This window comes from Pristiophorus japonicus, chromosome 12 (genome assembly GCF_044704955.1).
Source record: "Pristiophorus japonicus isolate sPriJap1 chromosome 12, sPriJap1.hap1, whole genome shotgun sequence".
In the NCBI taxonomy this organism is placed as follows: Eukaryota; Metazoa; Chordata; class Chondrichthyes; family Pristiophoridae; genus Pristiophorus; species Pristiophorus japonicus.
In genome coordinates this window covers 158,708,021-158,730,013 of record NC_091988.1, presented here as the reverse complement: position 1 = coordinate 158,730,013, position 21,993 = coordinate 158,708,021, and the positions used below count along the sequence as shown (strand labels likewise).

The 21,993-nt window shown below is 49.3% G+C and overlaps 1 pseudogene; it reads right to left on the bottom strand.

The window, feature by feature from the left end:
- Window positions 1–8,484: 8,484 nt before the first annotated feature.
- LOC139277790 (U2 spliceosomal RNA) lies at window positions 8,485–8,715 on the bottom strand (annotated as a pseudogene).
- Between the last annotated feature and the right edge of the window lie 13,278 nt (window positions 8,716–21,993).

Sequence of the window (21,993 nt, the reverse complement as noted above, 5' to 3'; positions counted from 1 at the left end):
AGATGGCTGGCCTGCTTCGGCACCGTCACTTCCCCGTTGGACTGTGGGGAACACAGAGAGGATGGCAGCAGTCAGTGTATGCATGGCATCACTCTGCGACTGACTCAGAGCACACTGTGCCTGAAACACAGCAGTCAGCGAGCTCATGCCAACAATTATTGACAGCATCACATCACGAAGTCCTGCATGGCTTGGGCCTGTGATGTGATAGCTACTGCCACGTCAACCATGGCATGTACCATCCTCTCTGGGACGCCACTGTCACTGGTTGGGCCAATCTCCCTCTGTAAGCGAGCAAGGATGGGCTCGTTAGATTTCTGAGAGGTACGGGCAATGCTTGATGTGGCCTTCACCACACTCACAGCAAGTGCATCTATGCTCTGTGGGACCTTTTCCAATGCACCCATGAGGTCACGGTGCATTTGCATTGTTTCCCTGGCCATAGGCTCCAAATCCAGGTCCACCTCTGACTGTGTTTCAGCGGGACTCCTGAACCAAGTCACCCTCTGGGGAGCTGGCTTCCGAGCTTCCCCTCCCACTCAGCATTGCTGTGGTCACTGGGGCCAGGAGCCTCGCAGCCCCTGCGAATTCAAGCTCCTCCTGACTGCCGTGTCCCCACTTGGTGGGACTGATGAAGTGTCCCGCTCAGTGAGCACACTGTTGTCCCCTCCCTCTTCATCTCCCCCATTGCCCGATGTTGGCGATTCAGGGGAAGGATGCCGTGCTTCTGGCTGATTATCTGCAAGCAAAAAGCAACAGACGTGGTTAGCAGAAGGGGAGGGGGCAGGGAGATAAGAGGAAAGTGGCATTGGACATCTATATGTAAAGGGGTAGGCCACTTGATATCAGGGGTCAGGGAATTCACATAAATCACAAACGGCATTCACATACCGTCACTACCCATAGGAGGCTCTACCTCGCCGCCTGCCACTGCGCCAACGGGAGTGCCCATGAGGGCTGACACTCGCTGCTCCACCTCAGTGAGGTCCTTTAGGTCAGGCTCCCCACCTCCGGTGCGTTGCTGCTCCCGGCGATTGTGCGCCAATTTCACCTACAATAAGAACAAGAAGAAGATGTGAGTGAGTCTGCAGCCCATAGTAGAGTAGCTGCTACTGTCTGGAAATGTAAAGATGTCCATTACAATCTGCGTGTCTGCACACTGAGCATGTGGGATGGGTGGGATGAGGTGAGAGCCACCTAGGATTGCGGTTCAGGGTGACGTTTGGCAAACGCATATGAAGAGTCAAATGGTAGTGCAAGGAGGGGTGAGATTGATTCGGGAACAAGATTGTGTGCGATGCTTGCATGTGCAGGGCATGGCTGGTGAACTGAGCCTTCACTTTATATGTGGCTTCACCAACCCACACCATGGGCTGGAACACATCGAGACGGGGCACATTTTGCAAAGACTTTACATTGCGTGACAGTGATTTTGAACTCATGGCATTGGTGCATTAATGTAAAGGGTACTCAACCTGACCTCCCTTGTGAGGTCGTTAAACTCCTTGCAACATTGTGTCGCAGTTCGCCCCACCGTGTCTCTAGCTGAGATGTCCTGTGCCACCTCCCTCCAAAACCTCCAAAAATCGCTTGGAATGGGCGTCCTTCCTCCAGGAAGATGCGAGACATGCCACCCTCTATCAATGCGTCAGCGGCCGTGGCTGAGAAGTGGCATGCTCTATGGTGACCTTCCTGCTCCTCCATTCTCCCACTCGGCTCAAAGTGCACAGATAGAACTGCGCAAGTGCATAAAACCTTGAAACTTTGCACTGAGGTCTTCGCTTGAAGCGGCCGAGCACAGGTGTGAAACGTCTGATTTAGTGGTTCCTATTGATTTGCTGCATTTGCAACAAACTTTTAGAGAGTGCTTTGTTTACTGCCCCGCCAGGAATAATGCCGCAAAATGTCTGGAACCGAATTTCAAGCCCTATTTCCCAATAGGAATCCGTGTATTACTGTGTTTTGAGGAAGAGGTTGAAGATATCGAAGTGGCTACATTAGAGGCACTTGAGTGAGACATCATAGAAGATGTTTGTTTTCTACATGTAAATACCTATCCCATAGGATTTACAGACCTAGTCTGCACATCAGTGTCTCAGAAGGCTGTGCTTCTCCTTGTCCACAGGCAATTGGGGAGATATATCGGGGCCGAAATTCAGGTCTGCCTGAAACAGGGCACACCGACCGCTTTTTGGCCTCCATTACCGCTGTCATGGTTGCGGAGGCCATTCAACCGAAATTCAGTGATTTTTTTTTTAAATGGCAGCCAGCAGTATTGGCGGATGGGAATCGGCACTTTGCAGTGGTGTGGGTGGCGAGCTTGGAGCGGAGTTTGCACGGGGAAATTCATCTTCTCTTGATTTGATGTTAACGAGCCACCTGCTCCTGACCTTCTTAAAGGCCAGGGTTTGCATCTAGGCCCTGAGGAAGGAAGACGTTTGATTGAAAGCCATGGCTGCTGGAACTGTGGTGAGACACTGATGCAGGCTGTGGAGGGAAGGCGGTGAGTCCTGTACCCCGACACAGGCAGGCCGACTCGCGAGATCTTCACCAATGCCTGGAGAGATATTGCTGTGGAGGTGTCAGGGACCTCCATTCATGACTGGACCACCACCCAGTGCCAAAAAAGGATGACCGACATCATCCATTTGATGAAAGTGAGTACCTGTTGCACCAACTGCTTCCATCTGTAAGCCTCTCCTTCATCCTGCTGTTATTTCTCACCTTCATATATGTATATGTGTGTGTATTCTTGCAATGGAGGCTCCCTTTCATGTCACAGTTACAACTGCATGACAGGGACACAACTGTGCACTCATTTCTGATGTCTCATGACACTGCTACTCACCAACCATTCTTTGTTTTGCAGGCCAAGGTTGTGCACAACTGGATGGAGCAAAGGAGGACTGGTGGTGGCTAGCCTGATATTCAGATCCTGACATCTCTGAACAGACATGCTGCCTTCCCTGTGCCCACCGGTACTGGTGATGCCGATCCCCTAGTGGGCAGCATAGGTAAGTGAGGCCCTCCTTTAATGCTATCTCTCCCTGTAAGTGGCAGCGCCTACTGAGCCTTTCCTTCTGAAAGTGTGCTAGTTGCAGCCTCCATGCATCAAAGCTCTACCCCGCTCCCTCACAACAGCCCTTGTGCCATTTATGTGTGCAGATGAGACGTCGAGTGACAGCCAATGAGAGGATCCTAGCGGGTGGGAGAGCAATGCAGGAGGACAGCCTTGAAGGCAGTGGCAGCCAAGGCCAGGGAGAGGATGACATGGAGACTGGGAGGTGAGGCCTGGATGACAGCGTTCGGGGCACTTAAAGCCATGGGGATCCTGACACCCTAGGGGACATTGGGGGCTCAAGCCTACATGACACCCTGGAGCCCCCTCCAGCTGTTAGCGCCAACTCAGATGATGCAGAGGACGAGGGGGACATTGCTGGCAGCACTACGTCACTGCTTCCACTCACGCGCCAGCTCAGATACCGTGAATACATGGTCTGATCTAGTTGATACAGCAGAGGGGTCTGCACTGGGTGTTGCACCGGGTCTAATGGGCTGCAGCATGGTGACGGGCAGAGGGAACCTTGGGTGCGAGTTCTCCAGGGGGCAAGTCCGCACAGGAGTTCTGCTGAAGTGGACTCAGACGAGCCCATCGATGTTGGGGCTTATGAAAGAAGGGTGTATGCCCAGATGTTGGGGGCTGTGGCAAGGGTGCCGGACAGGCTGTCGGAAGTAGTGAGGAGCATGGAGGAGATCCATGGAACCCATCATTGCCAGTATGCAGGCGATGATGGACCCCCAGAGAGACCGTGCGGATCCAGCTGTGATGCCGCAACACTTTGGTGATGTAGCAGCTGCCATTTCAGCACAGGCGCGAGGGAACGAGCATATCGGTGCTGCTTTGGAGAGGATGGCCATGGCCCTGGAAGCTCAGAATGCTCATGCACTCTGGGCAACAGGCCACAGAGCATCTAACTGCTGTCATCTCTGATGGTTTTGAGACTGTGGCTGCTCTCATGCAGTCTCAGCTCGATGCCACATGACGCCTCAGTGTTGCCTTCACAGCTGGGTCCACCACGGGCCACAGGGGACCCTCCAGTGTGGCGCCACACCACTGACTTGAGCTCCCTCAGATCGGTGCCGGTGGTGGTGTACCGCCCCCCCCCCAGGGAGTGACGCAGGCTCCTTGGACCAGGATCCTGATGATGTGCTCTCTCAGGATCTCACCATTCCTGACCCTAGACCTGTCACTCCGCCATTGCCTCCAAACATGGACTCGCCTGAGCCAAGGCCGACTGAACCCTCCAAGGTGGGCGCTGACCAGTCTGCAGCCGACCCTTCCAGGGCCAGAGCTGGTCGAGGGCGTCCTAGAAGGACATCTACAGCTTCACACAGGAAACACAGCAGCCTTCCCAGACCCATGAGGCAGCCACAGGGGAGACACTGCGGCATAGTAGCAGGATAAGTTTGCATAAGAGGGGTTATACGGAGATGCACAAGGGTGAGAAATTATGTGTTTATTTTTTGCACCACTGTTTATTATGTAATAAATCTTTATTTTGTGTTCCTCTATCTGGGCAGGTGTATCATTTGAAGGTGAACAATAATGTATGAAGGGACTCATTGGGATGGCCATGGAAAAGCAAATGTGAAAGGTAATGTGGGCATTAAATCATCTGAAACGAGCAGCGATGAGACGGGTCTGCACTTCCCTTGCAGGGTTGGGATGGCGACGACACCTCCTGGATGGCTGGCAACACTCATCCTGGTCCTCCTCCTCCTCCTCCTGCACCTCCTCCTTCTGCTGCTCCTCCTCCTGAGGTACTACTGCTGCATCGACCTCCAGAGGCTGGCCCCTCCTGATCACCAGGTTGTGAAGCATGCAGCAGACACCCATGAATAGGTAGACCCACTCAGGCGAGTACTTAACACTCCACCAGAGTGGTCCAGGCAACAGAACCTCTGTTTGAGGATCCCGATGCAGTGCTCAATTAGTCACCTGGTGGCGGAATGAGCGTCATTATAGTAATGTTAGCCAGCAGTCCCAGGGTTCCAAAGGGGAGAAAGCAGTCAAGTGGACAGGGGATATCCCTTGTCCCCGACAGTCATCCACAATCCTGGTTTGGGGCTGAGAAGACGGCGGGCAAACTGCTCTGGCACAGGATGAAGGCATCGTGGCTGCTTTGTGGATCCCCCCGGTGGGGGGAGCGGGGCGGAGGTGGGGGGAGCGGGACGAGGGAGCGGGACAGAGGGAGCGGGGCAGAGGGAGCGGGGCAGAGGGAGCGGGGCGGAGGTGGGGGGAGCGGAACAAGGGAGCGGGGCGGAGGTGGGGGGAGCGGGGCGGAGGTGGGGGGAGCGGGACAAGGGAGCGGGGCGGTGGTGGGGGGAGCGGGGCGGAGGTGGGGGAAGCGGGGTGGAGGTGGGGGGAGCGGGGAGGAGGTGGGGGGAGCGGGCTAGAGGGAGCGGGGCAGAGGGAGTAGGGCGGAGGTGAGGGGAATGAGGTGGAGATGGGGGGAGCGGGGCGGAGGTGGGGGGAATGAGGAGGAGGTGGGGGGAGTGGGCTAGAGGGAACGGGGTAGAGGGAGTGGGGCGGAGGTGAGGGGAGCGGGGCGGAGGTGAGGGGAGCGGGGTGGAGGTGGGGGGAGCGGGGCGGAGGTGGGGGGAGCGGGGCGGAGGTGGGGGGAGCGGGGCGGAGGTGGGGGGAATGAGGAGGAGGTGGGGGGAGCGGGCTAGAGGGAACGGGGCAGAGGGAGTGGGGCGGAGGTGAGGGGAGCGGGGCGGAGGTGAGGGGAGCGGGGCGGAGGTGGGGGGAATGAGGAGGAGGTGGGGGGAGCGGGCTAGAGGGAGCGGGGCAGAGGGAGTGGGGCGGAGGTGAGGGGAGCGGGCCAGAGGTGAGGGGAGCGGGGCGGAGGTGGGGGGAGCGGGGCGGAGATGGGGGGAGCAGGGTGGAAGTGAGCCCCACTGCCAAAATGGCCGAGCAGAATTTTGCTGGTGGTCATTGGACCAGAAGTCGGCAGCCGCTCGACTCTGCTGCCTGGCCGCCGTTTTCTGGCGATAAACAGCCTTTTTGGGGAACTGAATTTCAGCCCCATCAGCTGCTAGGTAGAGACTTGCAATCTACTTCCATCAGGAGAACATTATTGTCTGTACCACTCAAAGTCACCACTGCCTTGAATTTCTTTGCAACTGAACCCTTTCTTGTGACTGTAATCTTAATCAGGCAGCAGCTCACCATCATATAAAAAAGATCACTGAAGGTCTCCTTAGGCAGGTGTGCAGTTGATTTCCTTCTCAATCGAACTAGCTAAAGAAAGAAAGAAAGCGATTCAATTATACAGACTAGCTGGGTGCCCTCAGATGCAAAGATGAAGGAATGCATGTGACACTCAGAGCCCCATATCCAAACCCCCTCAATTTCATGAACAGAAAAGGCTTTCACTGGATTAATGTCGAGGTGGTGTTTGATGCCAATCATTTCATCCTGCACATTAATGCGCACTACCCACAAAGCTGTCATGAAGCTTTCATCTTTCATTATTGAAAGCACTGGGCTATAAATTGTCTCCTTTCTCTGCCTTGCCTTGACATGCTGCATTTTGCAATGACTCAGCGTTGAGCTCACACTGGCTCTTCAGAACATTCTCTCTTTTGTGGTGACTTCCTATGATGCACTCCCATTTTACAATCATTTGCTGCAACCATCTGTTGTGCTCTCATTTAGTTTTGAGTCATTGCATATTGTCAGAGAATACGCTTGTATTGCAAAGGGGATGGAGTATAAAAGCAGAGAAGTCTTGCTACAGCTATACAGGGTATTGGTGAGGCCACACCTGGAATATTGGAGTGGCTACATATCTCTGGATGATATGCCCCTGCTCTGCCTGTGGCCACGGCGTTTGCCACTCTCCTCCCAATTACCGCCAGCACTGCCTCCTCAGGGGGAGTGATCTCATGCAGTCGTGCTTCCCCTCCCCTGGTCAGGTCCTGCTGCTTCCTGTTATGCGCTATGCTGTCTGGAGGAGAAATGGTGATGATTGTCAATGATTGTATTGGCAGGTGTGGCAGTGTCATATTTCACATGATTTAAGAGCTGTGAAATGTGTCTGAGGTGTGAGTAGTGCCTGTGAAGGATGCAATAGTGTGGGATGTGTGAATGTCAGTGTTTAGTTAGATGGTAGACAAAGTGTGTTGAGATTGTAATGCTGGTGGGATCTTATCTTGAGCATTCGTGTCAAATTGTTAAATTTTTTGTGACACTGGAGCCATGTCCTGGGGCAGGGCTCGTGGCTGTGACCTCCTCAGTGATCTCTTCCCATATCCGAGACATTATTTGCCTCCATGGATCCTTACTCCCTGCAGGTTCAAGACATCCCTTTTCCTCTGCACCTCCTCCACCAGGACCTCCAGTGCAGCATCCGAGAACCTGAGAGCCCTTTCCCTCGGTCCCTGAACTATCCTGATATAGGCCGTTGTTTATCAGCTGGCACACTCCACACCTTCAGTCGAAGTGCGTGTGTCGCGGCTACGTATACCACTCCGCGAAAATTGCTCCTAATCAACGCTTGAATGCTAAACGTGAGGTCTTGGGTTTAACACCTCCAGGCATGTTTAAATCATGGTAATCAGCAATTCTTCACTTTCACCCTCTCCCCAAAATAACGCCGAGGGTGTTTAATCCTTCATTACTACTTATGAAGGTTACACACTCAAAATGTCATATGCTGTCTTACTTCTGTATAGATGCTGATTGGCCTCAGTTTATTCCCATCATGTATTGTTTTTGGACCAAAATTATCCTGTTACAAGTTAGTAACATACGACAACCAGAATGTAATGGTTATTGTTGTAAATCCTATTTCTACTTGCATAAGTCAAGAAAGCTGTCCATTCCAGAGGATGTCTGTGAGTATATGAAAATACAGGGCAGAATGTCATGTATTATTGGCCTGACCGTGTTCAGGAGCTTTGTTGACCAAGTTATCCATTTTGCAAATCAGTTCTCATCTTACACATTAAAATGCTACCACTTGACACATTAACATAAAGTATATCGAATTGATTTCAACACCGTCAAAGATTGGGATCATTTATAAAGCTCTTAAACAAAAGAGGTCCCAAAACAGACCTGTGTGAAACCCCACTGTGGATCTCCCAGGCTGATGACAATCCTTGTAATTGGTCAGCCAATTATGTATCTACTGTAAAAATTTTCACTTTCTTTATTTTCAGTACCAACCTTTCCAGAGGAAAGGTATCAAAGGTATTACTGAAATCTAAGTACACCACATCCACTGCCTTACCCCTATCAAGCTTTTGTCACACCCTCAAAGAAAACTAGTAAGCTAGATTGACAGCACCTCTCTTTTTTTTTTTATAAATTCGTAGCCAATCGTTTCCAATTCTTTGTCAAGTCACAAACGCCAGAGGTCACCCTGCACCAGTCAAGGATCACTCTGCGCCAATGCTCTTAGCCAAAAGGCCTAGAGCCACTGCACCGTTCCTGGAAGTACTGCAATACCAGGTTCGTGCCATGGAGGTGGATGGGTCAGGTCCCCCACACACCTCCGTGGAGGTGGATGGGTCAAGCCATCCCACCCACCTCCTGTTTACAAAAATGTAAGCATATACCTTCCTGACCAGGGAGAAACCACCCGGAGGTCATGGTGGCTGGTCAGGTTAGTTATGCAGATCTTAGCCAAAAGGCCGAGAAGCGATAGCCCTCTCCTTTATGATTTTGTTTCTATGCAGCTGCTCCATGATCATTTTTACTTTGTTTATCTCCCAACATTGGATGAGACTGACTAAACTCTGATTTGCACTTTCACTGGTAAACCTGCAGGTTTGCTCCAATCAGTACAGCTGCTCTCTAACACCTCAATGGAGCACTCAACCAGCCTCCACCCAGAATACAGTGACTGACCACAAGTTCAGGTTCCACCTTTGTGTACAGTTAAGTGTACAATAGTGCTACTTATTTACAATTGAACACTTTTTTGTCAGGGTGGATGTTGGTATGTGGCAATCAAGGTGACAATTAACAATAAATGTAATCACTCTATGTTCCAATGTAAGATTAATTACCCGATTTGGGGAAGGATAAGAACATAAGAATATTAGAAATAGGAACAGGAGTAGGCCACATGGCCCCTCGAGCCTGCTCCGCCATTCAATAAGATCATGACTGATCTGATCATGGACTCAGCTCCACCTCCCTGCCCGCTCCCTATAACCTCTTATCCCCTTATCGGTTAAGAAACTGTCTATTTGTGTCTTAAATTTATTTAATGTCCCAGCTTTCACAGCTCTCTGAGGCAGCGAATTCCTCAGATTTACAACCCTCCGAGAGAAGATATTTCTCCTCATCTCAGTTTTAAATGGGCGGCCCTTATTCTAAGATCATGCTCTCTAGTTTTAGTCTCCCCCATCAGTGGAACCATCCTCTCTGCATCCACCTTGTCAAGCCCCCTCATAATCTTATACATTTCGCTAAGATCACCTCTCATTCTTCTGAATTCCAATGAGTAGAGGCCCAACCTACTCAACCTTTCCTCATAAGGCAACCCCCTCATCTCTGGTGTGGAGAGGCAGGCCAATTCCATCCAACGACCTGTGGAGCCCAACATCATGGTTGACAGGCGCTTGCAGAGTATCTCAGCTGTCCAGAGATCTGTCCCTCAGTAGGTCACTGGGATGGGTGATCAGACACCCCAAGGTAGTGCCATGGGAATCATGGAGCCAGAACCTACTGGCCTCTCTCCGGGTGGCAGCATTCTTGCTCCTTCCCCCGCAACGCCTTCATTGCCCTTTCAGTTGGCAGTCAGCCAGGCGGCCCAGACTGAGATGGTGCAGTCTGAGGTGAGGCCATCACGGCCCACAGCCTCTCGGGGACGTCGCTGGAGGACATCTCAACTGGCCTCTTCAGATTCTCAGCAGCATCCACCTCGCCTGCTGTTGCCAATGGAATTGCACTTCATAGAAGCACCAGGCTAGTCAAGAGCACTTCTAGTCACTAAAGATAAGCACCAGGGTGAAGAGTTTAAAATTTGTAAGTGCTGCTGGTAGTGTCATGTTTTTATTGTTTGTTTTTGCTCAAGATAAAGACTGATTATGGTAATTAGATAGTGGTGAAATTGTTTTTTTCATGCGGAAGAGTTTTAAAGGATTGAGTGCAGATGGTGGACTTCTTGATGGATCCTCAGTTGTGGAAGTAAAGCATGCGGCAATAATGCTCCGAGTCTGATGGTGGAGGATATCTCTCAAAAGCGTTCTTCAATTAGATGGTGGTGAGCGTCCCTCTCGGTTGCGGGCCATCTACCTGGAACCGTCTATTGCTCCCCCTGATCCTCCTCCTGCTCCTCCTCCTCCTGTGGCTCCTGAGCTTGCCACTCTGGCACAATTGCTGGTGGTAATGGCTGGTCTCTGCTGAATGTCAGATTAAGGAGATGCAGCGTTAACATGAATCTGAGCCCTCCTTAACCTCCTGTCCCTCTCTCCTCCAGCAGCTGGTGCTGTTCTACCTGGCCTCATTTCCTCCTCCCATTCCTCCTCCAGATCAAGGGGGTCCCCTCGCTCGATCGCTACGACAACAACTCCCTTTCTCCTGGTGACTCCTAAAAGGTCTCCAATAAGGTACAGATATCATCATAGGCAGTCCCTCGAAATCAAGGAAGACTTGCTTCCACTCTAAAAGTGAGTTTTCAGGTGACTGTACAGTCCAATATGGGAATTACAGTCTCTGTCACAGGTGGGACAGACAGTGGTTGAAAGAAAGAGTGGGTGGAGAGTCTCGTTTGCCGCACGCTTCTTCTGCATTTGGTTTCTGCATGCTCTCAGCGACAAGACTCGAGGTGCTCAGCGCCCTCCAGGATGCTCTTCCTCCATTTAGGGTGGTCTTGGGCCAGGGACTCCAAGGTGTCGGTGGGGATGATGCACTTTATCAAGGAGGCTTTGAGGGTGTCCTTGAAACGTTTCCTCTGCCCACCTGGGGCTCACTTGCCGTGTCGAATTTCCGACTAGAGCGCTTGCTTTGGGAGTCTCGTGACGGGCATGCGGACAATATGGTCTGCCCAATGGAGCTGGTCGAGCATGGTCAGTGCTTCGATGCTGGGGATGTTGGCCTGATCGAGAACACTGGCGTTGATGTATCTATCTTCCCAGTGGATTTGCAGGATCTTGCGGAGGCAGCACTGATGGTACTTCTTCAGTGCTTTGAGGTTTCTACTGTATATGGTCCATGTCTCTGAGCCATATCTGAGCAGTATCACTACTGCCCTGTAGACCATAACCTTGGTGCCAGATTTGAGGCCCTGGTCTTCAAACACTCTTCCTCAGGTGACCGAAGGCTGCGCTGGCACATTGGAGGCAGTGTTGGACCTCATCGTTAATGTCTGCCCTTGCTGATAGTAGGCTCCTGAGGTATGGAAAATAGTAAATGTTGTCCAAGGCCACATTGTGGAGCTTGATAACTGGGAGGCAGTGTTGTATGGTGGGGTCAGGTTGGTGGAGGACCGTTGTCTTACAGATTTTTAGTGTAAGGCCCATGCTTTCGTATGCCTCGGTGAAGATATTGACGATGGCTTAGAGTTCGGCCTCTGAAAGTGCGCAGACACAAGCATCATCCACTTACTGTAGGTCGATGGGACGATGGGACGACCTTGGATCTAGCCTGGAAGTGACGAAGGTTGAACAGGTTCCCATTGGTTCTATAGTTTAGTTCCACTCCAGCGGGGAGCTTGTTGAGAGTGAGATGGAGCATTGCAGCAAGGAAGATCGAGAAGAGCGTTGGCGCGATGATGCAGCCCTGCTTGATCCCGGTCCAGACGTGGATTGGGTCTGTAGTGGATCTGTTGGTCAGGATCACGGCTTGCATGTCGTCATTTGTCAAGGTACAGTAGCACAGCACTCACTCTCTGTAGGTGAAGTGCTCAGAGAATTTCCAGAATAAATGTTGATAGACTGTTAGTGAAGTCTTGACAAAGTGCTCCAGAAAGTCTCCCGATGTGTATCAAAAGTTCTCTTCAAACGCCGTGTAGTCAGTCGACCTCCAGCAGCAAGTGAACAGTCAAACCTGAGCATGGCTTTAAGCAGCGCTTGCAATCCTCATCAACGCCTTCTTCACTACTGTTCAGCTGGTCACTGTTAGGAGAGCGCTCGCCAGTAAAATGGTGTGTAGCCACCTTTAATGAGCATTAGGAGTCAATTTAATTGGTCATCAGGGCCTTAATCATCATTGGGTCGGCCATTCCTAGTGCGCACTTCAACTCCTTTATAAAGATGGTGTCTTGTGCTAAAGGTGGAGTAACCAGGCATTCCAAATCAGCACCTCAACTTGGCCACCTTGAAGACTCTTTAACATCTAAAAGGCTAGAAATTCGGTATTGCCCCAGTTGAGGCATTAACGTTTGAGAAGTTGGAAGTTTAGCGCCAGGCACTAATCAATCTTGCTGCCCGCTAAAATCAGTCTCAGTGCTCAAAGAATGCAGGGGAGCATTAAATCAAATGCTAATGGCATAGATCAGTGGCGTTAGGCTCCAGGCGATAATGAATATGTGGTGTGTAATCAGGAGTGAGCATTGGTGAAGGCACCTTCCAGCCATCAAAGGGGAGGGTCACTGGAGTCTGCACACCAGTCCCCAATGATTCAGGGAGTGCAGAATGGCGATATGCTGAGGGATGAAATGCAAAGTCCTTTGACGGCACGCAACACTCCGGGGACTAAGCAGCCTTTATTTGGCTGCAGACACATCTTGTGCTCTCTGCCACTCATAACTGACCTTTGGAACGGACATTCCTAGACAGCTGGGATGCATCCTTTTAAGTCACACGCTGCCAGCCGGCTGGTTCACACCTCCGCTCCCTAGTCCTAGCAGTGTGAGGCGGTAAGGCAGGAAGCACTGCTGAAGTTTGCAGATCGAGCACCGAGTGAGTGCTGCACATCTGCATGGTGAAAGATGCTGATCACTAACACTTATCGCCGGCGCTATGGGGCTGGTGAATTTGTCATGTGGTGTGGGATTTGTCCCGCTGTGGCGCCACTGCCTGAGCCCCCACCAGGCGCTAACTGGGGGAGCTAACATTCCAAATTTCTCCCCCAAAGTATCTACAGAAAATAGCTCCCCCTCCCCGCAAATGTTAACTTGCTTTCCTCTTTATAGATGTTTACTGACCGAAAGGCCCCGATAATAACTTCGAGGCAAGTTCGGAGCAAACGGCTGCGATGTGAGCTGGGAAACCCGGAAGAAGTTTCAGCGTGTCGGTCTGTGGCATTTTAATGCAACCACTTAATTATAATATAACTTCTGAGTTTGCTGTCAAATGTGTGCCAGTTGTTGGGGGTGGTGTGGGGGGTCAGGTTCACCTCTGACCTGAGTGGTTCGAATCACTCCCACTCCCTGGGTTTATTCGAGGGATGTGATAAAGTGCAAGAGACAACTGGTTTGGTGCAAAAGAACTTTGATTTTATTAAAGGCAAGAAAATACTATGACAAACTTATAACCACTCAAGTAAAGAACAGTACATCACACATTCAAAGGGGTTACTGTTAATAATACACCTCCCACCTCCCAATGCCTAACACTGACTAGATTAAACTCCAGGGCAAACAGGGATTATGCTCACCAATCCTTTACTGGTAGTTGGCGATGGTTCGCGATTTCGGGGTTCGCTGGATTCTGTAGGTTCTGCTTGCCGTACCCCGAACGTCGTAAAAGACTTCTTACTGCGCAATCTTCAGTTGGGTGATGTCCGCTGATGTGGTATGACGTGTTTTGGATTTATGGGGTAAGTACTCACTTTCTTTCGTTAGAAATAGGTTCAAAATCTCTTTAGGTAATGCTTTCACCTGTTGGTAGTCAGGCCTAGGTTGTAGAGTGGAAACTTTTGATTCTTCGTTTTTTTTCCGTGCGGAGTTTTGTTTCGAAGTTGGTCGATCGTGGTGTTTTTGGTGGTACCACATTGGTTGTGGTCGGTTGCTGCTGCGATGATGATGTTCTTCCTTTTCGGTTGCAGGATGTCGAGGCTGAAGAGGCTTGTTAAAACTGTTGCGGTGATCTCTCTCCTTTCTCCCTCTGATGCATAGCATAGCATACCATAGCATTGCATACCCTTTGTTAAAGCAGGGCCCAGTTATTGCAGCTGTTCTAATCTTTGTGCTAATTCAGCCCTGGGTCTTTGTTTAATTTTGGCAGGCTTGATATTTCTTTGTCATATTTTGGCGGGTTCATTAAATGTTAACCTATCTCGGATGTGTCGATCTTTTAAGTCTATTTTCTTGATGGAAATATTAGCTTTGGTATTTGCAATGTCTGTCTATGCTTGGGTTTTCCATGCGGGCTGGATGTACCATTGTTATTATGTATGTGCTGGAATAGTTTTCCAGGTCAGGATGATGGTTAGCTATCGCTGGGTTAATTGTTGCTCTATTAATGTCTCCTGGGGAGAAGGGTTTTCGAGTATTCACAATTCTCCAGACAATTTGCTTTTGCTTCAATACCCCAGACAGCTTTAATACTCAAACTGACTTCTTTGAAGTATAGTTCCTTTAGTTCTTAGCCCTGCCCACACAGACCCAATCTGCCTTGTAAAATCCCAAATTCGATTAAAGTTCGTAGTTTCTTCCATGTGCACTTTAGGATCTCAAACTTTCTGGTGGATGGTTCCAAATTAAATTTTCTTTCCAATGAGTCCAAACACTGGGGGGTTTCCCACAAATTTTGCAACTCTGCATGGTGCAGACCCAAATATCCAATCTCAGCTGGAGTATCGAAAAGGTCAATCCAAAGATGGGATTTGGAGGAGTTGGGAGTTTGAACCAAGGGAGGGAGAAATCTCATCATGGATTCAGGAACGTCATGGGCTGCACCTTGATTTAACAACACATCACTTGAAGTACTGCTGGGTGCAGTAAGGATTCGGAGATAGTGACTCTTCTCCAGTGATGGGAGGAAGAAAGACACTGCAGCAGCAAAGGTGGCTGGAGTTGGCCCAGGAGGTCAGCAGTAGGTGCTTTATGCCATGCTCCTGGATTCAGTGCAGGAAGCAAAGGTGAGTGGAGTTGCACATCGCTCCCTTCACTCTGCCTTGTCAAGCCTACTCCATACGTTTACAGTGGCATAGTGGTGATGTTACTGGACTTGTAATCCAGAGGCTTCAACTAATAATTTGGAGAATATGAGTTCAAATCCCACTGTGGGCATTTGATTTTGCTGAGGGGAGGGTCAGCAGGTGTGATCGGTGGTGGATCGGGTGGGAAAGTGTTTTTTTTCGCCAGTGGGTCGGGACCCCGCTGTGAATCCGCCGCCAAGAGCCTTTCCCCAATGTTGGGTTTGTGAGTGCTGAGCAGACCTGACACACAGTGGCGGGTTCACAGCGGTTGACCCAATTTAGGTAATTTGTGGTTTGTTTAAAGCCACTTATGAATGATTTTCAGCTCAGCTTCCGGATTTGACAGGTCACCCACGAAGTCCATGCTGGTCATGGACCACATCTGTCAAGCTGAGGTGGGAGTTCAGTGGCCATTGAATCAGCTGTTGAGTTGACCGCTTCAAATGTACAGTAAAAGCTCCCATCTTACAGAGATATCTTCCGTTAGCTACAAACTGTTCCTCGCTGTATTTCCACAACAGATTCACCATGCTGCAAGTCTTTGCACAAGTCTCCATCCACTTTGACCTCATTACCTCTCTCACCATTGATGGATCACTTCTGCCATCACCACTTCATCTGTCATCTATTCTATCAGCATGGGTGCCCTTTATACTCACTCTCACCTTGGTCCTCAGAATCCCAATACGATCATCCCCAACACCAGCTGCACCAGGCATACCCGCAGCACCAACAACAACACCAATCTTCTCCGCAATCACCTGATGCTGCACAGAACACAAGGCATCAGCACATGACCACATTGCTGCCAAGATGGCCAGAGTTGGCCTCACCATGGCCAGATTTACTTCACTTGACACTGTACATCCTAGCTGCCACATGATGGGCCAGGTTGGCAGCATCCCACTTCAGCACCATAAAGCATCCCGACAATGTCCAAGCCATTCCTTTCACACTTGCAGGCGGTACTGTTATGTCTCACCATTCACTGCAAATCATCAAGCCACTTTCAAAGGTGCACACAAATCTGTCCAAGAATGCAAAGTGTTGAAAATAAAGATTTCAATGTTTGACAGGATATTAACAAAAACTTTACTTGAACTTTGCATAAAATACCCAAGTGCCTACCCTTGAGCATTGTTAAATGATATGATTGGAATAGGATGAGGGTGAATGTGAGAGGTGGCTAGTGAGATGGGGATGTGATAATGTAGATAGAGAGGGATGGGTGAAAGTTGGTGTGAATAAGGATGTGCAGGAATAGGGCAGGGAAGACAGAGTCATGGTAATATGATGAGAGGCACAGGAGAATGAGGTTGACTGCAGCTTTGTACTAACATTTATTGATCTACTGAGATCATTGAAATGTTTGCAGCACTGCACCCACCACATCCCTACTTGTGCTCTCCACTACAATGTACAACCAGGCTGTGTTGATCAACTGGGGACGTCTCTTCTGCCCATGAGAAGGGAAAAGGACCTCGTTGCATGCTCTAACTCAGAGTCATGGGGAGAGCCTGGGTGCAGCCCTGCACCTCTGTGCAGTGCTTGTCAGTATTTGCAGCACCTCAGTGCTGTAACACACTGACAGCACAAATGTCAAAATAAAGTTGGGCATGATCCCTTTAAGGAAACTGATTGATGACCTGTCATCAAATGACGTGTCATCAAATGGCATCACCAGACCCACCTCCTCTAATTGGCTGGCAAATGCGCTGGGCGGGCTTAACAAGGCCAATCTAGGGAAATTCAATTCAGAGGCCGGGATGGAGCCAACATTGGGGTCGGAATCTGCCACCAACATCGCCCGACATGGACCTGCTGAGGTCAGCGAAATCTCAGCCTATTATTAGTGATGTGGTAACAGCGCCCTTAGGAAATCAGAGTATGATTGGGCAGAGTTAACTCGGATTTATGAAAAGGAAATCATAGTTGAGAGATCTGTTAGAGTTTTTCGAGGTTGTAACTAATGGGGTAGCTAAGGCGGAACCAGTGGAAGTAGTGTATTTGGATTTACAAAAAGCGTTTGGTAAAGTGCTACATGAGGTTATTACACAAAATTAGGACTCATGGTATTGGAGGTAATATATTATTTAGATTTAGGATTGGCTAATGGACAGAAAACAGAGAGTAGGAATAATGGGTCATTTTTGGGTTGACAGGCTATAACTAGTGGGGTACCGCAAGGATCAGTGCTTGGGTCTCAGCTATTTACAATATATAGCAATGACTTAGATGATGTGATTGAGTGTAATGTATCAAAGTTTGCTGATGATACAAAGCTAGCTGGAAAAGTAAGTTGTGAGGAGGACGCAAAGAGGCTGCAAAGAGATATCGATCAGTTAAATGAGTGAGCAAGAACATGGCAGATGAAATATAATATGAAGACTATGTGAAGTCGTCCACTTTGGTAGGAAAAATAGAAAAGCAGAATATTTTTTAAATGGTGAGAGATTGGGAAATGTTGGTATTCAGAGGGACATGTGTGTCCTTGTACATGAAATACACAATGTTAACATTCAGGTACAGCAAGCAATTAGGAAAGCAAATGTTACGTTAGCATTGATCCTTGCACATTGAATTCATCTGTTGCACAATCATTTAAAGGTTGTTTAGTCTCTGGAGTCTTGTGGCTACTAAAAATTAGAGACATTTTTATTCTCACAATATATCAAAGTGCTATACTGCAATGAAGTTCTGCAGCATCAATGAACCTCCTCTTTAAGAACTGGAAACATCCTGTGGCAATGATGACTTGTAATTAGATTGTATCTAATATTGCTTAGCGCTTTGAGTGTAACACCACTGAGCTAGACCATTTGCACTTGATTCAGTGCTCCAATCCTTTCTTTGAGCAATGAAACTTAATTTTGCAAGCAGCATGATTCATTAGCACTGGCGCTAAATCTCAAAATTTCTAAAGTTATTGCCCAGTCCTGGGCTATAATGAATTTCTCCCCCATAAAATTCTTAAGGGGCTTGACAGGGTAGATGCTGGGAGGATGTTTTCTCTGGTTGGCAATCTAAAACTAAGGGTCACAGTCTCAGAATAAGTGGTTGACAATTTAGGACTGAGATGAGGAGAAATTTCTTCACTCAAGGGGGTGTGAATCTTTGGAATTCTCTACCCAAGAGCACTGTGGATACTCAGTCATTGAGTATATTAAAGCAGAGATCGCCAGATTTTTGGATACTGAGGGAACCTAAGGATATGCGGATAGTGCAGGAAGGTGGAGTTGGGGTAGAAAATCAGCCTCATTGAGTGGTGGAGAAGACTCGAAGGGCCGATGGCCTACTCCTACTTCTTGTTCTTATGTTATTGTCACATCATTCTCACACCCATTTACCTTGCAAGCGGACCTATCCTTCCCTTTCTATGCAATCCCTCACATCCGCATCTATCCATCCATCACTGCCATTAACCCTGATCATCATGCAATTTGATGCCTCTCCCCGATAGTCGCCCTCACCAAATGTATTGCATCCATCGGGTGAACACTTGCCATTACACTCACACATCAATCTGTTCTTTCCCCCATTGCAGGAGAAGAGAGCACAGAACATGAGGGAGAGGGATAGAAACGGAGGTGGCCCTCTACAGATTTCCCAGTTGACAACTGCAGAGGAGGAAGCGCTGGAGAACAGTGGCATTTCAGCATCCCTGACATCGGAGATGGGAAGATGGGGACCTCCCAGCTACCTGGCAACAGAATTAAATATCAGCAACCCAAATGTTATACAACACTCAGTCATGTTGACTTGATTTCAACATTGAGTGAAACATGATCATCTTCATAATGATAAGTTGCAATATACTTACCTCACCATGACTAATTCATACTTTTTTCTCTCATTCAGGGCTTTTACGTGTGCAGCAGGAGTCCATGGACCTCGCGGACATCGATTCCTCAGGTATTGATTCCTTCTGAAGGTGCACCATCACAGGACTCATGCATATCATGCACCAACACAGACACTCGCACTTCGATGGGTCCAGTTAGTCAGATAGTCAGGTTTTCACCTGGTGACTCACAGTTCCCAATTAAGCAAGAACAGATGATAGTGGCAGGGACAGAAGTGGAGAGTCTACAATGGATGGCACAGCCTTCTCCGAACTCTGCTCAGCTGGGCACAGGCTGTGCCCCAGGGGTCATCGATGAAAAGGATAATCATTGAGGGGCAGCAGAGATACTGTGACATATTGGCAGATTTTCCATGCACTCTGATCACGTAGAGAGAATGGAGGAGTCCACCTCAAACAAGAGTGGGTTGATATCGCAATGCTTTGCAAGGCTGTCTTCTTCCACGGAAAGAGTGGCCAATTCTGTGTAACATCAATCACGGCAATTAAGTGAGTCCATGAGGGCCTTGACCATGGCCGTGCAGACTCTGGATGGCAACCTGCGTGGCATCTTAAATCTGATGAGATCTCAGCCTTGGCTTACACTGCATCACTGATCTGCACCAAGCTGCTCTCCAGCAGTGGTAGGACTGAACGGTGGCTGGGCCATGAGAGGGGTGATGGTGAAAGGGGACATAGAAGTGGGAACTCCACTCAAAGCACTCCCACTTCTCATCCGTTGTTTCCCCTCAGCCAGTACCCGACATGCTGCCTCATGTCCCAATGGCCAAATCTGCCCCTGCATCGGTGGAGCTGGAGCAGTCTTTGGTGGGGCCCTCATGGGCTCCAACACCCAGAAGTCATCGAGGAAGAGCATGTCAGCAGTCAGAGCAGGGATCTGAGCAGCCTGCCTCTACCTCTGCTAAAGCCACAGGTGTTGCATCACATAGGAGCGGTCGGAAAAGGAGGAGTAAAGCTTTGTAGTTGCACAAGGGTATGCACATGGATGTATGAGAAAATGTTGTGTTGTTAAATTTCCATTGTGTAGTACAATCACATCAAATTTTTACTTTGCAGCACTTTCCCATCTTGCCCATTCTTGGTTGCTAGGTGGCACCTCACCTTTTCAATTGTGTGTTGATGAATGGGAAGACATGAATTGATGGGAACTGATGAGGGGATGTTCAATTGGTAGTTGGTTGGTTACAGGGCTGTTTTGTGTCAGTGGGATTGGCTGGGGGGGGGCGGAATAGTGGGGAGAATGGCCTTTGGATGCGATTGTTACATGTGTCCAGCGGTAGTGACTAACTGAACCTTACAACTATGCAGGAATCCCTGGCAGCAATGTGAGCGGCTGATGCTGCTTCACCATCATCCTCCTCTTCTTCCTCCTCTTCATCCTATTCCTCCTCCTTCTGCCTCTTCTCTTACTCTTCCTCCTCCTGCTCCTCTTCCTATTCCTCCTTCTCCTCTTCAATTGAATTTGTCTGCAGATGTTGTGTGCTCACTGCCTTGCGCAACGTTGTGCAGAGCACAGCACATCATCATCATTCTGGAGACCCTGGCTGGTGAGTACTGAAGGCTGCCTCCAGATCTGTCCAGGCACCTGAATCACATGTTGAGCATGCCGATCACTTGCTCAATGACACAAGTTGTTGTCATGTGGCTTTTGCTGTACCGCTCTTGGGCTTCGTTGGTTAGGGTTTCTCACGGGTCATCAGCCGAGTTTGAAGGTGATAACCTTTGTCTCCCAGTAGCCACCCGTTAAGTCTGCTTGTAGATCCAAAGAGGTCGGGGAGCTTGGACTTCTGCAGGATGAAAGCATCATGGCAGCTCCCCAGGAATCTGCCGCACAACGGCAGAAACCTTTTCTGGTGGTTGCACATTGATGCAGTGGAACCCCTTGCGGTTTATGAATATTCTTGGTTGATCTGGATTGCCACGTGTATGCAGTCGATGACTCTGCACCTGTGGGAATCCAGCCAGAGATGAAAACCCGAGCATTTGTTCATTCTGACGAGTGGCATCAAAACAACAACAACATCTGTTATTTATATAACATAATAAAATGTCCCAAGGTGCTTCACAGTAGTGTTATAAGCCAAAAAAAATAAATTTGACTCTGAGTCACGTAAGAAGAAATTACAGCAGATGATCAAAAGCTTCGTCAAAGAGGTAGGTTTTAACGAGCATCTTAAAAGGAGGAAAGAGAGGTAGAGAGTCAGAGAGGTTTAGGGAGGGAGTTCCAGAGCTTAGGGCCCAGGCAGCTGAAGGCACGGCCAATGATGGTTGAGCAGTTATAATCAGGGATTCTCAAGAGGGCAGGATTGGAGGAGTGCAGACATCTGGTGGGGTTATAAGGCTGAAAGAGATTGCGGAGATAGGGAGGGGCAAGGCCATGGAGGGATTTGTAAACAAGGATGAGACTTTTGAAATCGAGGTGCTGTTTAACCGGGAGCCAATATACGTCAGCGAGCACAGGGGTGATGGTGCGAGTTAGGATATAGGCTGTCGAGTTTTGGATGACCTCAAGTTTACGTAGGGCAGAATGTGGGAGGCCAACCAGGAGTGCTTTGTCAAGTCTACAGGCATGGATGAGAGTTTCAGCAGCAGATGAGCTGAGGCAGGGGCGGAAGCGGGTAATGTTACTGAGGTGGAAATAGGCGATTTTATCACAGGTAAATTTGACATAATTGATAGCCCTGGCAAACAACCCATCAGAGACCGACCTTATATTATGCTGGATGTGTGTCCAGTAGCGCCCTGGAAGGATTCGGAGGCAAATAAGTTGAGCATGGTGGTCACTTTCACAGCCACTGGTAATGCGTGGCCACCAGGTCCAGCAGGAAGCAGGTTTTCTTCTACAAGGCTGCAGATGTCTGTCACCACCTGACCCAACAACCTCAGTCTCCAGAAGCACTGCTCTTCTAACAGGTCAAGGAAGCTGAGCCTCTGCCTTTACACCCTGTTACGCTAGTACTGCCTCCTGCAAGCTTGACCCCTCTGCTGTTCCCCTCTCTGCTGCTCTCCTTTCTGCTGCTCCACTCTC